The 12,076-nt window shown below is 40.6% G+C and overlaps 1 protein-coding gene and 1 long non-coding RNA gene across 2 annotated transcripts in view; one reads left to right on the top strand and one right to left on the bottom strand.

Moving 5' to 3' along the window:
- The window catches only part of cry3a (cryptochrome circadian regulator 3a), a 45,013-nt gene extending 41,278 nt beyond the window's left edge, over window positions 1-3,735 (bottom strand). The window contains exon 1 of the mRNA XM_074682184.1: window positions 3,579-3,735. The gene's annotated coding sequence lies outside the window, so the exon portion shown is untranslated. The remainder of the gene's footprint in view (window positions 1-3,578) is intronic.
- A 520-nt stretch (window positions 3,736-4,255) lies between these two features.
- The window catches only part of LOC141798927 (uncharacterized), a 32,055-nt gene continuing 24,234 nt past the window's right edge, over window positions 4,256-12,076 (top strand). The window contains exons 1-2 of the long non-coding RNA XR_012599209.1: window positions 4,256-4,356; window positions 5,688-5,770. This is a non-coding gene — a long non-coding RNA (uncharacterized LOC141798927). The remainder of the gene's footprint in view (window positions 4,357-5,687; window positions 5,771-12,076) is intronic.

Genomic DNA, 12,076 nt, shown 5'->3' with positions numbered 1-12,076 from the left:
TTTGTTTACCTTTTTTTATTTGCAAATTTCTGAAAAAAAAAACATTACATGCACAGTTTTGTAAATTAAAAGAAACTTCTTGTTTTGATAATTATTGACTAGATTTTAACTTTGCATAGAACTGTTTACACTTTAAAGCCTTTTTTGTGAAGATAAAGTAGATTTTGTGGCTCTATAATTAATTTAATCCAGCTGAGCTGAGGAAAAATGGCTCCTATCAAAGTAAAGGTGCCAGACCACGCTTCCAGAAAAAGAACATGTCACCACCTGACCTCCATCAGCTCATATTTCTGCTCCTTTTCTTCACAGTTTGCTCTTTATAACATCTATAGTAAGAAGAGCAGAACATGTTGGTAACACAGTTGATGAACAGTTAATGCGCCCCATGTACAGACAATCATTCTGATGAAATATTGATGAGGAGGAGCTGAAACATGACACACTTTCTTCAAGGTTCACACCAAAAAGGATGGGCCCTCAGCTGATCTGGGTCATGTGACTTAGGAGCAAACCATTGCTGATTTATAGGGTTTGATAATTTGCATTGTTATGCATTTGCGATCTTCCCCTGGTTAATCAGTCTTAAATCAGATCAGTCCTGGTAGAGTCGCTCATTGCACCTTTTCTACGTGTTTCAGTCTTGGATGTGAATGAAAGGAGCAGGGTGGCAGCAAACAGCTGGAGGCAGTGAAATCCAAACAGAATGTTCCTGGCAGACGGACAAGTGCCGACAATCTCAGATGAATAATACATGGAGGGCGGGGCTTGCCCTGCCTGCAGGTTAACTCAGTTTAGGGCTGGATTTAAACACCTCATCAAGTTAGCGTGTTTCTAACAAAGAGAAGTAAACTCAAGGATCATCAATATTTCTTAAAATGCTGAAACTTTCCTCTCCTTTCAGAAGAGTGAGCGTAGAAGTGATAAACAGTTCAGTGTGATAACATCAGAGAAATCTGGATCATCGTCAGCGGGTACGATTTGCTTCGCCCTGATTTGTTTCCATTTAAACCGCAATTCTTTGACGTTTCCGATTTTTGTTCGCTTTTTTGACACAAGACCAAGTGGAAAAGTTGGATGATGATGACAATGTGTATAGACTCGTCACATGAGCAAGTTTAGGATTAATTCATCACGTGACCAGATCGTCCAAGAAAAACATTTTGCTCCCTCTGCTGGAGAAAAGCGGTAACTTCTTCTTCTTCTTTTTTTTTTTAACAACCCAGTTTAAAAACAAAGACTTTAATTAAGGATTTAAATTTAAAAAAAGGTTGATTTTTGTACAAAAAAATTGCAATTGAAAATCATTAAAAAAATTCTGATACTTATGTGAATTAGGGATAGCCGAATTATCGACATTTTGAAGCAGATCGGCATCTGACTTTTTTTTTTTTTTTTTAATCTTACAGTCAATAAGAAATCTAAGTTCACAAAGTTAAACGTTGGAGTTTGTATTATCCCAAATTTTGACGCCAATTTTTTCACTTTTACTGCAAATGAATATCAGCCACAAATATCAGTATAAGCCTTGAAAGAAACATATCGATCTATCTTTAATTATTTTTTCCCACTCCTATTTCAAGTATCTTCCCACATGTGTGACTCCTTAACTCCCATCCATCAGTCTAAAAACAAGGATTTGTCCACTAGTGTAACATTCTACTTCTCCGTTTTCATCCAGGTGCAAGGCGTCCTGATTGGCCACGCCCCCTCAGATCTGGAGCAGCTGAGCCTGGCGTCCTCACCTCTGTTAAAGCCGGCTTCCTGTTGCCTCCACTCCCCACGCCACACCAGCACGCACCGTTTCTTTAATTAGACTTTTGTTCTGGTGCACTCCCCTTTAACCTCTCTCTGCGCCGTGCACACACACAACACACACACACACACCTGCATGCTAACACAGTCAGCGACCTCACACACCTCATGAACGCTCGCTTTTCTCACTTAATGTTTTACTTACAGCAGCTTTTTGACTCCAGACTGAATAAACCGACTCCTGAGTCCAAACTTCTGTAAAAACACGACACTTGGAACAAGAAGTTCCCACCGTGAATCAGATCTGGGAACAATCTGCTGTTCATCTTTAAGCTTCATTTCTTTCATTATGGAGGCATACGACTCCTGATTTGGCCTCGAATCCCTGTTTCAAAGAATCTATGAATATCAAACAGCTTGTTACAGTCTGCACAGAATGTTTCCATCACCAATTTTCAGAGTTTCAAAACTTGAGGGAAGAGAATGAACCTTCTCTGGGATTAAGACGTAAATGAATCAATAATTTGTGAAACATGAGTCATCAAAAGCATATTTTGCAATCATCCGACACACCTCAGCATCAAAGTAAAACTGGGTCACACTTTGAAGTCTGCTGTGACTGGCATCAATCCAAGCACAACTGTCCGGCTCTACCTTCTCACAAATCAGACGCTAGGAGAAGCTGAGGAGTCTCTTTTTTACTCTTCATCCCACTGGCAACAGGTGGTAGTTACTACTTTATGAGCCGTTAACACAGCAGCGTGATAAACCAGTCAGAGCTCGCTGCAGGATTACTGTATCTAAGGTTTTCATAACCTTAACGCCTCCTGTGATCACTCTGCATGCATTTTATCAGAGAGGAGCCTTTCTTTCAGCATGAACATGATTATTTCTGGTGCAGAAACATTACTCATCAATTACTCCACCAGGAATTCTGAATTTCAAAGCGTGACATCTGAAATGAGCCAGTTTCTCTGGCACAGGCGCGTGCACCAAACAGCCGGCTGGGCAATTTTTAGGAACGCCTGCAACACATTTGTCACCATGCTGTATCTGCAATTCATAAAAAGACGCTGCCCAATTCACAGGATCATCTGCAAATACTACACACTCACAATGCAGGCTGTTAAAGACGCAGAATTACGCCAACGTCAGAGCTGGGATTTTTTATTTTTTTTATCAATTATGAAAGAGAACAAATCACTTATACACACACTACATCAAATATTTTGAAATTATTAAAAAAATATTTCTTCTGTATTCGATTTTTTTTTCTATTTTTTAACACATCTGACTCTAAAAATAGTTTTATAAACATGAGCTGCCCCACAGTCAACATAAACATCCTACAAAAACACTCAAATTTGTCACATAATGACACATCTGCACCCTTTAAATGAAAACATGACAGTTTTTCAGAAAGGTGGCTAATGTTGTGAAAGGTATTTTTCATGTCTAAATTAAGTGTCACGTCACAGTGATGGCTCCTATGACTTCTGCAAATGGAAATTAGGTCACAGCGTCTCTGCTGTGTGACGGGCTGGCTCTGCCTGCATCATTTCATGGGCGCCTAACGCGGAATAAACCAAATAAAACACACAGAGCAGACCTCACAAACCTTTCACAGGTTAGTTAATGAGTCCAAACAGGTGTTGGAGAAAATTTCAGTGTTGAAGTTCAAGTCCCAGGCATGGGAACAACATATGAGTACAGCAAAACGGGGTCACCAGAGCTATCCTTATGTAACTGGTGGCGCTGTTTATTAAAGTACATCCAGTTTTTTCGTCATACTCCACCATATAAGCGGACAAAAACACCGGTCTTACCTTGAACTGGCTCCCCGAAGTTGATGTTTATGTCAAGCCCAAAGACAGAAGCATTTCTCCCGCGGGTTTTGATGTGCGGACGAGTCTTGTAGCTGCTTGAAGCCCGTGAATCCCAATCTCTCTACCTGCTTTCCTGCCGCTGCGCTACTTTGTTTCATAAGAGTTTGGCTCACTGCGCATGCCTCAAGTTCTTATCCCACTCTTGTGAGGCGTTCAGGGGACAGTGGTCGAAAAACAACACGTAAACCACAGCCTCTCTCCGCCTCCAGCCTTAAGCGGAGCAAATCACGGTTTGGTAAGAGAAAAGCAGCTGTAGAAAACTGTTAATGATTCATTTAAAAGATTCATGAACATTAAGTTTGATGAAAATAAAACATCTCCTTCAGATTATTTTAAAAAGTCTTTACTCCGTGTGGATGTTCGCGGGTATTTCGACGTCACATTGATGACAGAGTAAGTTACATCTGAACTCATCCAATAGAAATCGTGTGATGGGTGTTTTTCACCAAAGAGTCGTCAGGAACAAAAATAAAAACGTTAGAAGAAAATTAGATTCCGTTTTTTCCCATCGCACTGAAACGCAGCACTAAACTTGTCAAACGTGAACAACGACGTGCATCGAATCCTGCCTTCTTATTGGTCGATACGCGGTCACATGGCTGATGCCGGGTCACGTTTGACAGGCATGGAAACACGGAAGTCGATTCACAACAAGGCTGAGCGGCAGATTGAGGATATGAGCCATTCACAGATCATTTCTCTGTTCGTGTCTGCAGAGGTATCACACTGGGTTTGCTCTTTAAACGATGAACTGATCTGTTAGAGGAGGCGGTTATTAGTGTTTTTAATCAGGTCAGAGGTCACGGAGAGCGGGTACACTAAGACCAGAACCGCTTTTATTCACCGAGTATCTCCAAAAGAGTACAATGATTTAAACTGTACTCCGTCTGTACGAAATGAAAGATCAACGTATAAAAATTGAAAAAGGCAAACACCCAAGTTATACAGTGCAGCGTTAAAACACATCAAGAAAATAAGGTACTGAGGTAAACAGACAGGCTGTAGTTTAACTTTAATAATAATAAATAAATAAATAAATAAATAAATGAATAATAATAATAATAATATAAAATGATAATAATAATAATAATAATAATAATAATAATAATAATAATAATAATAATATAAAATGATAATAATAATAATAATAATAATAATAATAATAATAATAATAATAATACACAAACTCTGACACAAAGAAAATAAAACAAAGAGCTGAGTTCAGTCAAGACAGTCTATGAGATACTGTAGTTTCTCATGACATATGAACCCAGATAATACAAGAACCATGCAATGTAAAATAGGAGCATGAGGATCAAAATAAAAGCTAAAAATACCAATCAGTAACAAAAGGAAAAGGAAACAGAAAAGGGTTAAGAGTAGAAACAGGACCGCAAATATAGAAAGAAAATATTAATGGTGTTAATAGAGTAATAAAATAATAATAATAATAAAAGAAAAAATAATGAGCAAGAGATAAAACAATAAAAAAACTAACAAGACAGTAGAGCCAAAGTAAGATAGAAATAAAAGATAAAAGACAAGATAAAGGACACAAAGAAAAAGGGAAAAAGATTTGCAAAAGAATTCCAAAAAAGTTTTAATTTCAAAAAGCTGCAAAAATGTTAAAAAAATGTTGAAATGGCAAAAGTTTGAAAAATAATAATAATAAAAAATCTTAAAATGTAAAAATGTTCAAAAGAATGTAATTTCAAAAATTTCCAAAAAAAAAAAAGAAATTCACAAATTTCAAAAATGTAAAACGGAAAAATACTCAAAATTCAAACTATTTTGAACTTCAAAAATTTGGAAAACATTTAAAAAAAGGAGTCTAATTGATTTCTACAATTTTTTTTTTTTAATTTTGGGAACAATACTTGATTTTTATAACATTGATTGATTTTATGGTCAAATCTTAATGTTTTGTTTTTTGCTAAGCTTTCCAGATTTGGTTTTCTTCCCAGGGCTGTCTTGACATAAGTCTTAATAACTGCTAATATAATAGTTCTTGATGTGTATAATCATAATAGAATGTTGTATCAAACACAGATTGCCTATAAACGGTCAGATTTCTCATCTCAACAAGACTCTGCGTGGACCGGACTCTCATCAGATCTCCTGACCAGCTCTTGGTGAGTAATAGATTTAGTGTTGGGGGTTATTTTGACCCAGTTCTGGAGTCTGCGTGGGTCAGCACAGACTGACGCACATGGTGTTTTCTTCCTCTGGTCTTCCTCATGTCTATCTCTTGCCGTCTGTCTGTTTCTCCCACATTGTGACTCGCTGTCAGCAGATGCTCGGGGATCTGTTTGCTGAAAAACCCTGTGATGAAAAATCTCCAAATGTGTCTCCAAACAGTTGGAGCATCACCGGATGTTTGTTCATTCAGTCTGACTGTGAAATGTCAAATCTGGAACAAACATTTGTTTCATCTATCGAAACATATTTAACCTTAGAGAGAACGGAAACGCAGAGTTTTGTCTGTTGGGACGTACATTAACGTAGAAATACCTCACTGTGTTGATTTACTTTCAGCACACAGATAAGCTCCAGTGAAACGACCTTGATGGGTTCACACCTGCAGGTTGCAGCGGTTAGCGCTTTATCTATGATGTAGTAGCTGTGTGTTTGCCACTGCTGCTGGTGGCAGAGATGAAAAACAGAAACATTAAGCTTCCTTCAGCGACTCCTTGAAAAGTTTCTGCTGAGGTGCTGACGTCTTGTCTCAAGGTCACATGGAAACACTATTTCTGCAAAGTCGTCAAATATCCCAGCTGGAGGGTTGGCGTGTGCGTTTGTGGCGAATGCTTTTGCGTCTGTCTTGTCCTACTTTGATACCTGGAGCCAAAATATTCACTCAGTGTCCGGTAACATGTAGGGGAGCCGAGGCCTTCATATCAACGCTACACGTCAATGGATCTATTCAGAGAACCAGGGATGAGTGGGGAAAAACATGTGGATGGGAGGGAATGAAGTTGCTTTATTCCGTGAAGATCATTCACACACACCTGTTACAACATCAGAATCTGACCCCCTGGCTTTGGATAACCAAGCGTCACCAGCTGCACTCAGCTCATCCGGACCTTTAAAAGGTTCAAAGTAGAGTTTCAAAATGCAAAAAATTAGACTACACAAAAACAAACAGTAAGCTTTTTATTGAAAACAGCAAATAAACTGAACCTTACTCACCTGGATTAAAGTCATATGGGAGCCACAAAATTTACTTTATCTTCACAGTAAAAACAGAAACGTGGACAAAATTCTGAACATAGTAGAGATCTAGTGAACAGTTATCTGAGCCAAAGTTTTTTTGTGTGTTAATAAAGTTTTACATGTAATGTCTTTGTTGTTTATTTTTAATAAATTAAAAAATATTTTGAAAATTGAAAAAAATACTGTCATGTCATAAATGTTATAAAATTGTTAAATTTATTAAAACTTTTAACAAGTTGCAGCATTTTTCAAAAATTTTGAAATTTCAGGTTTGCAAAATTTCACAAGTTTGCAAAAAAAGTAAAAAAAAGGAATTTTCAAAATTTTCTGAATTTACAAAAAAGTAAAAACTTTCAAAAATTTTGAAATTTTAAAGGGATTTAAAAAAAATTGCAAAACTTTTTCAGAAGTTCAAAATTTTTTAAATTAGCAAAAAATTCAATAATATTCAAAATCAAAAAGAAAAAAAACTTGAAAGCTTTATTGACAAATGGGATGAAGATTTAGTTCAACTAAATGTTAACGCAGGATTTTATTTAGTGTCAGTGTCTTTAATCATCAATACCCTCTGGAAGAAAAATAACTATTCTTTATTTCATGAATATTTATTAAAGCTACAAGGAGACACTGCAGAGGGGCCATTGGCAGGCGGCTCCAGTAACAGCAAATCAGATCCTCCGGCTCAGCTGTGGTGAGATGGTTTTGGGTCTAACCCCGGGCCTTTTTGATCCCCAGTCCTTCAGGATCTTTGAAGAAATCCAAAATGGCCGTCTGACTGCAGAGATGGCGTGTAGTGAGAGGCTTTGCTGATGCAGCTCAACAATCGACCACGTTCAAAGAGAGAAAGATTTTTAGCCTTCACCATCAGGAGGTCATGGCAGAAAGAAACCCTGACAGGAAGTCACACTGATCCACATTTTACAGCAGATTTTGTCTCTGAAAGGCTGAGCTCTGAAACCTCGATCAGCTGATGATCAGACTCTTTACCTTTAATGGTTGTTTTCAATAAATTACTCATTCCTGGCTTTAGCTTGTCTGGTTTGAGCCGTTTAAGGGTCAGAGTCGCTCAGTCCAGAGGGACGTGGTTTGAACCCGACTATGGACCGAGTCTGGAGACTGAGCTGGGGAGGTGCTGTTACCTGGAGCGCTGCACCGAGCTCCTATCTGGTGACAGCGCCCCCACTCTGTCATTGCTCCATCATGTTTACATAAGCCTGGTTATGTGTGTGGGTGTGTATTCGCCTGTGTGTGTGTAGCATGATCAACACCAGACTGAAGATGTAACTCCCCCTCAGAGCAAAGTGCATCAACGTTTGCAAATTTAGAAGCTTCTAGAAAATGTGCAGAAATGAACGTCTCCTTCCCATCGTATAATCACCAAATCTGTTCAGAATTCAGCAGAAACTGGGTCTAAATGAGTGTTTTCGTGGTCCTGGTCTCTGACAGATACCTAGGGTTTCATTTGAAACTATTCACAAGCTTAAAGCAGCTTGGTTTCAGTTCATGCAAAATCAAGAATTCTAGGACACTATTGTTTTTCGTCAGTTTCTTTCTTATTATTCCCTCCTTCAGTAATTCTTATCAGACTCCCTAAACATGTTAAAAAACCCACCAAAATTGGCACACACATTGTGACTGCCAAAAAATGTTGATATGATACCAACCATGACCCGCAACATCCCATAATATGCCCTCTAGCTCCAGAAAAGCTCTCAAAAATACACTAAAATGGCTCTAACAGGGGGTTGGAATGTCGTGGAGAGATGAAACCGACATCAAAATGTTCATCTTATTTAGACACACCAAAAAGAGTCAGGTATTTTTCGTCTTTCTCACACAGGAAGCCAGCAATTTGCCTTTCAAAATAAGACTTGGGTGTATTTTTACCCTTTCTGCCATCGGCTTGAAATTCGCTCACAAAGACAGACTACACCCTGCTCTACAAACGATATGCGGGACTTTGACGTTTCGGACCCAGCTTTCAAATGGTGAGCCTTCAAAGTCGGTGAACACTCTCAGCTCCCTCCATGTAAACAGATGGGAAAACACTTACCAGATGTCCAAGCTTCTGCATTTGGGCCTCTAGACAAAAAAGGAAAAAGTCATACAGCTTTAAAAATGACATGAGTGGAGTCCTGACAAAATTTCCTACACAAATATCACATTTCTGCACAGATTAGGTCAAGATTATGGCCTTTATGATGGGTTGTTTGTAAACTTTTCTAAATTTGAATCCTCCCTGTGCTGCTGCAGTTCCATGATGATGTCACACTGATTAGGAGTTCCGTGATGATGTCACACTGATTAGGAGTTCCGTGCAGCTGGTCATGTGACTCAGCAGAGGAAATAATACATGGAATCAACTGTTATAGCACAAAGAGGGCCAGAAGGGGATGAAACCCTGACCGTGGAGGTCAAACCATGTCAGTGGAGGAGAAACAGGTATGACAGACAATAAACCGGGGAAATCAGGGTCAGAAAGCCGTTATAAAACCAGAATGAAAGGCTCAGACAGTCCTCTGGGAGTCCCACGTCCTCCAGCAGACCGGGGCCTTGGCCAGCGATTATGACACAGGATGAACAGTTTCTTCTGTCTGGGTTCTGCGTCGTTGTGAGAGGGCACTCAGTCAGTCTGCCCACACGAACCGGTGGGAGTCCGCCCACGCCGCCGTTTCAGAGCGTCACGGTGTGTGAGCTCAGAGGCCCGGAGCAGGGAGACGAGCTGGTGTCAGTCTGTGCTGTCATTGTTCAGGCTGTTGACCAGAGCAGGAGAAGAAACTATAAATAAACAGCTTCAAATTCAGCTTTTCTCCCTGAGCAAAATGAATTTTTCACAGGTTTGGACTCCAGAGTTTGTCTTTTTCAGAGTGGCTCAGTGTGGCAGGTGGTTTCGTTTCCTGAGTGGGTGTTTCCTCTAGGTTTTCTGTGGGGAGGGGTCAGGGTCAGGGTGGTGTGTGGAGGTGTGTGGAGGTGTGTGGAGGTGTGTGGAGGTGTGTGGAGGTGCGTGGAGGTGTGTGGAGGTGTGTGGAGGTGTGTGGAGGTGTGTGGAGGTGTGTGGGGGTGCGTGGAGGTGTGTGGAGGTGTGTGGAGGTGTGTGGAGGTGTGTGGAGGTGTGTGGAGGTGCTGCCCTGAACCCTGACCCTGGCTCTCATCACAGTCCACTGTTCCAGCAGCTCGGGGCTTTCTCAGAGGATCCTGGAGGTGACAGAGCTTTAGTGTGGGCTGATCCCAGGCTGGGCTGATCTGGTTTTATGTTTCTATGTTTCTCAGTATTGTATCCTGAGATTTATGCTGCTTTTAAACTTACAGCACAGAGCTGAGTGAAGTGTTTCTGTCATCTTTACCTGACACAAACTCAGACAGTGACTGAGTTTCCAGCCTCACCCTCTGTCTACCTTTGTGTGCTGGCTGCTGTTACACCTGAGTTATCCTCATGCTGAAAACATGATGAACATGTGACTCCTGTCACTCCCGTCGCCAGAAAAACAAACAGTTTTTTTTTTTCAAGAAAAATGAAAAGAAAAGTAACGCACAGTGATTTGGATAAGTAACTGTAATCTGATTACTGGTTTGGAAATAGTAACACGTTACGTAGTAGCGCGTTAGCAGCATCTCTAACGATGTAAATTTTGTCCTGTTGGACAAATGAAGGTTTTATTTTATTCTAATTCAGAGATGCGTCAGACAGACTCTCTGAAACCCTCGGTCCAGGATCTGGTTTCCTTCGTCTTCAGCGTTCAGTGCAGCATTGGTACATTAGTTATTTTATCCTGAAGCACAGGAGAAAAGGTCAAAGGCTCCAAACAATAAACCGACCAGTCCTTCAGCTGTTTCCACCACTTACATAACCTGGTTGGAGGCCGTGGAGAGCGTCCCCTCTGCGTCTGCTCAAAGAGGAGTCAGCCTGGTTTACTGAGAGGAGCAGGCTGCATTGAGCGTGGTATTCTCTCACAGATATTTTTGTACCGGCGATGAAGTGTTTTTGCTTTTTCCTTTGTCTCACAATCCTGAATTGACCAATTTTGTCCAGGTTTATTCTGTGAAATTGCACGATGACAGGACGGTAATGTGCCAAATTAGAGAAAATGGTGCTCCTAGAGAGGCCTCCTACTCTCTGACACGCTGTGAGCGGCTTTAGAGGAAGTGTGAAGAAGCTTTTAGGACACAGTCATTGTGCAGTCTACACACCCACTGAATGGCCTCATTGACAAAACCTCCATCTGTCCAAACCTGCCTGTTCCTGTGAGCTGGATCCATGTGTGCAGGTCTGAGTCACGGCTAACTGCTCCAGCCTACGTCCAGCGCTGATCGGAGGAGAACGAACAGACGGAAAATCCCACACGGAGGGACGAACGCGCGAAGGGTCAGGTCTTTAAAAAGGAGTCACACAGAGCCTCAGAGACAACGCACTGACATGGTGGACAGGTGGTCCAGGTATTTCTCTGTCTTTAACCTAAAGCGTAGCGTTCCCGCCCCATCCTGACTTTACCCAGGGACATCATGGCGAGCTGAGGTGAGAACACAGCATCATGAAAAGATCACAGCGTTTCAGCAGATGGAGCGGATGACGCGTACGCTCCTGGTGACAAAAACAACATCTGAGGCTGGAGACGGAGAATCGTTTCAAAGATGAGAGCATCTTCACACATCTGTTTACACACAACGTCAGATACATCAACACACACTGCGGCGTGTCGGGTCAGGAATGAAGGAGCTGAAGATCCCAGTGATGACAGTAAAACGTTTAGTAGAGAGATCAGACGTGAGAAACATTTCTATTCATTTTTTAAAGTTTGACCACAGCCCATCTGGAATGACTGGGGAGACAGATTTATTTTACCTATACTGCAGCCAGACACCAGGGGGAGCAGTTTTTGTGGTGACCTCACTTCGAGCCAAGCAAGATGGCGTCCATTTTTTTTTTTACAGTCTATGGCTAAAACATGAGCTAATTGTCAAAGCTAAACGCTAAAACACCTACATTTTTAGTTTAAGGCTTAAAGATTAGCCAAGACTGTAACACAGTTGAGAGCTACAACATTAGCTAAAGGCTAAAACACAGGTTAGGCTATTTGTGATAATGTTCAACTGCTTTAAGCTCATATTTTAGCTATTAACACGTGTTCTAGCTTTTACCCAGTGTTTAGCCTTAAGCTTCTGTTTTAGTCTTTTGCTCCTCTTTTAGCCTTTAGCTTGTTTAAGCCATTTGTTTGTGTTTAGCCTTT

The sequence above is a fragment of the Halichoeres trimaculatus genome, unplaced genomic scaffold (genome assembly GCF_033239565.1).
Source record: "Halichoeres trimaculatus isolate MK-OKI-2021-1 unplaced genomic scaffold, fHalTri1.1 fHalTri1_scaffold_11, whole genome shotgun sequence".
NCBI lineage: Eukaryota > Metazoa > Chordata > Actinopteri > Labriformes > Labridae > Halichoeres > Halichoeres trimaculatus.
Note: the sequence above shows the minus strand (reverse complement) of the source record. Positions and strands in the feature narration are given on the sequence as shown.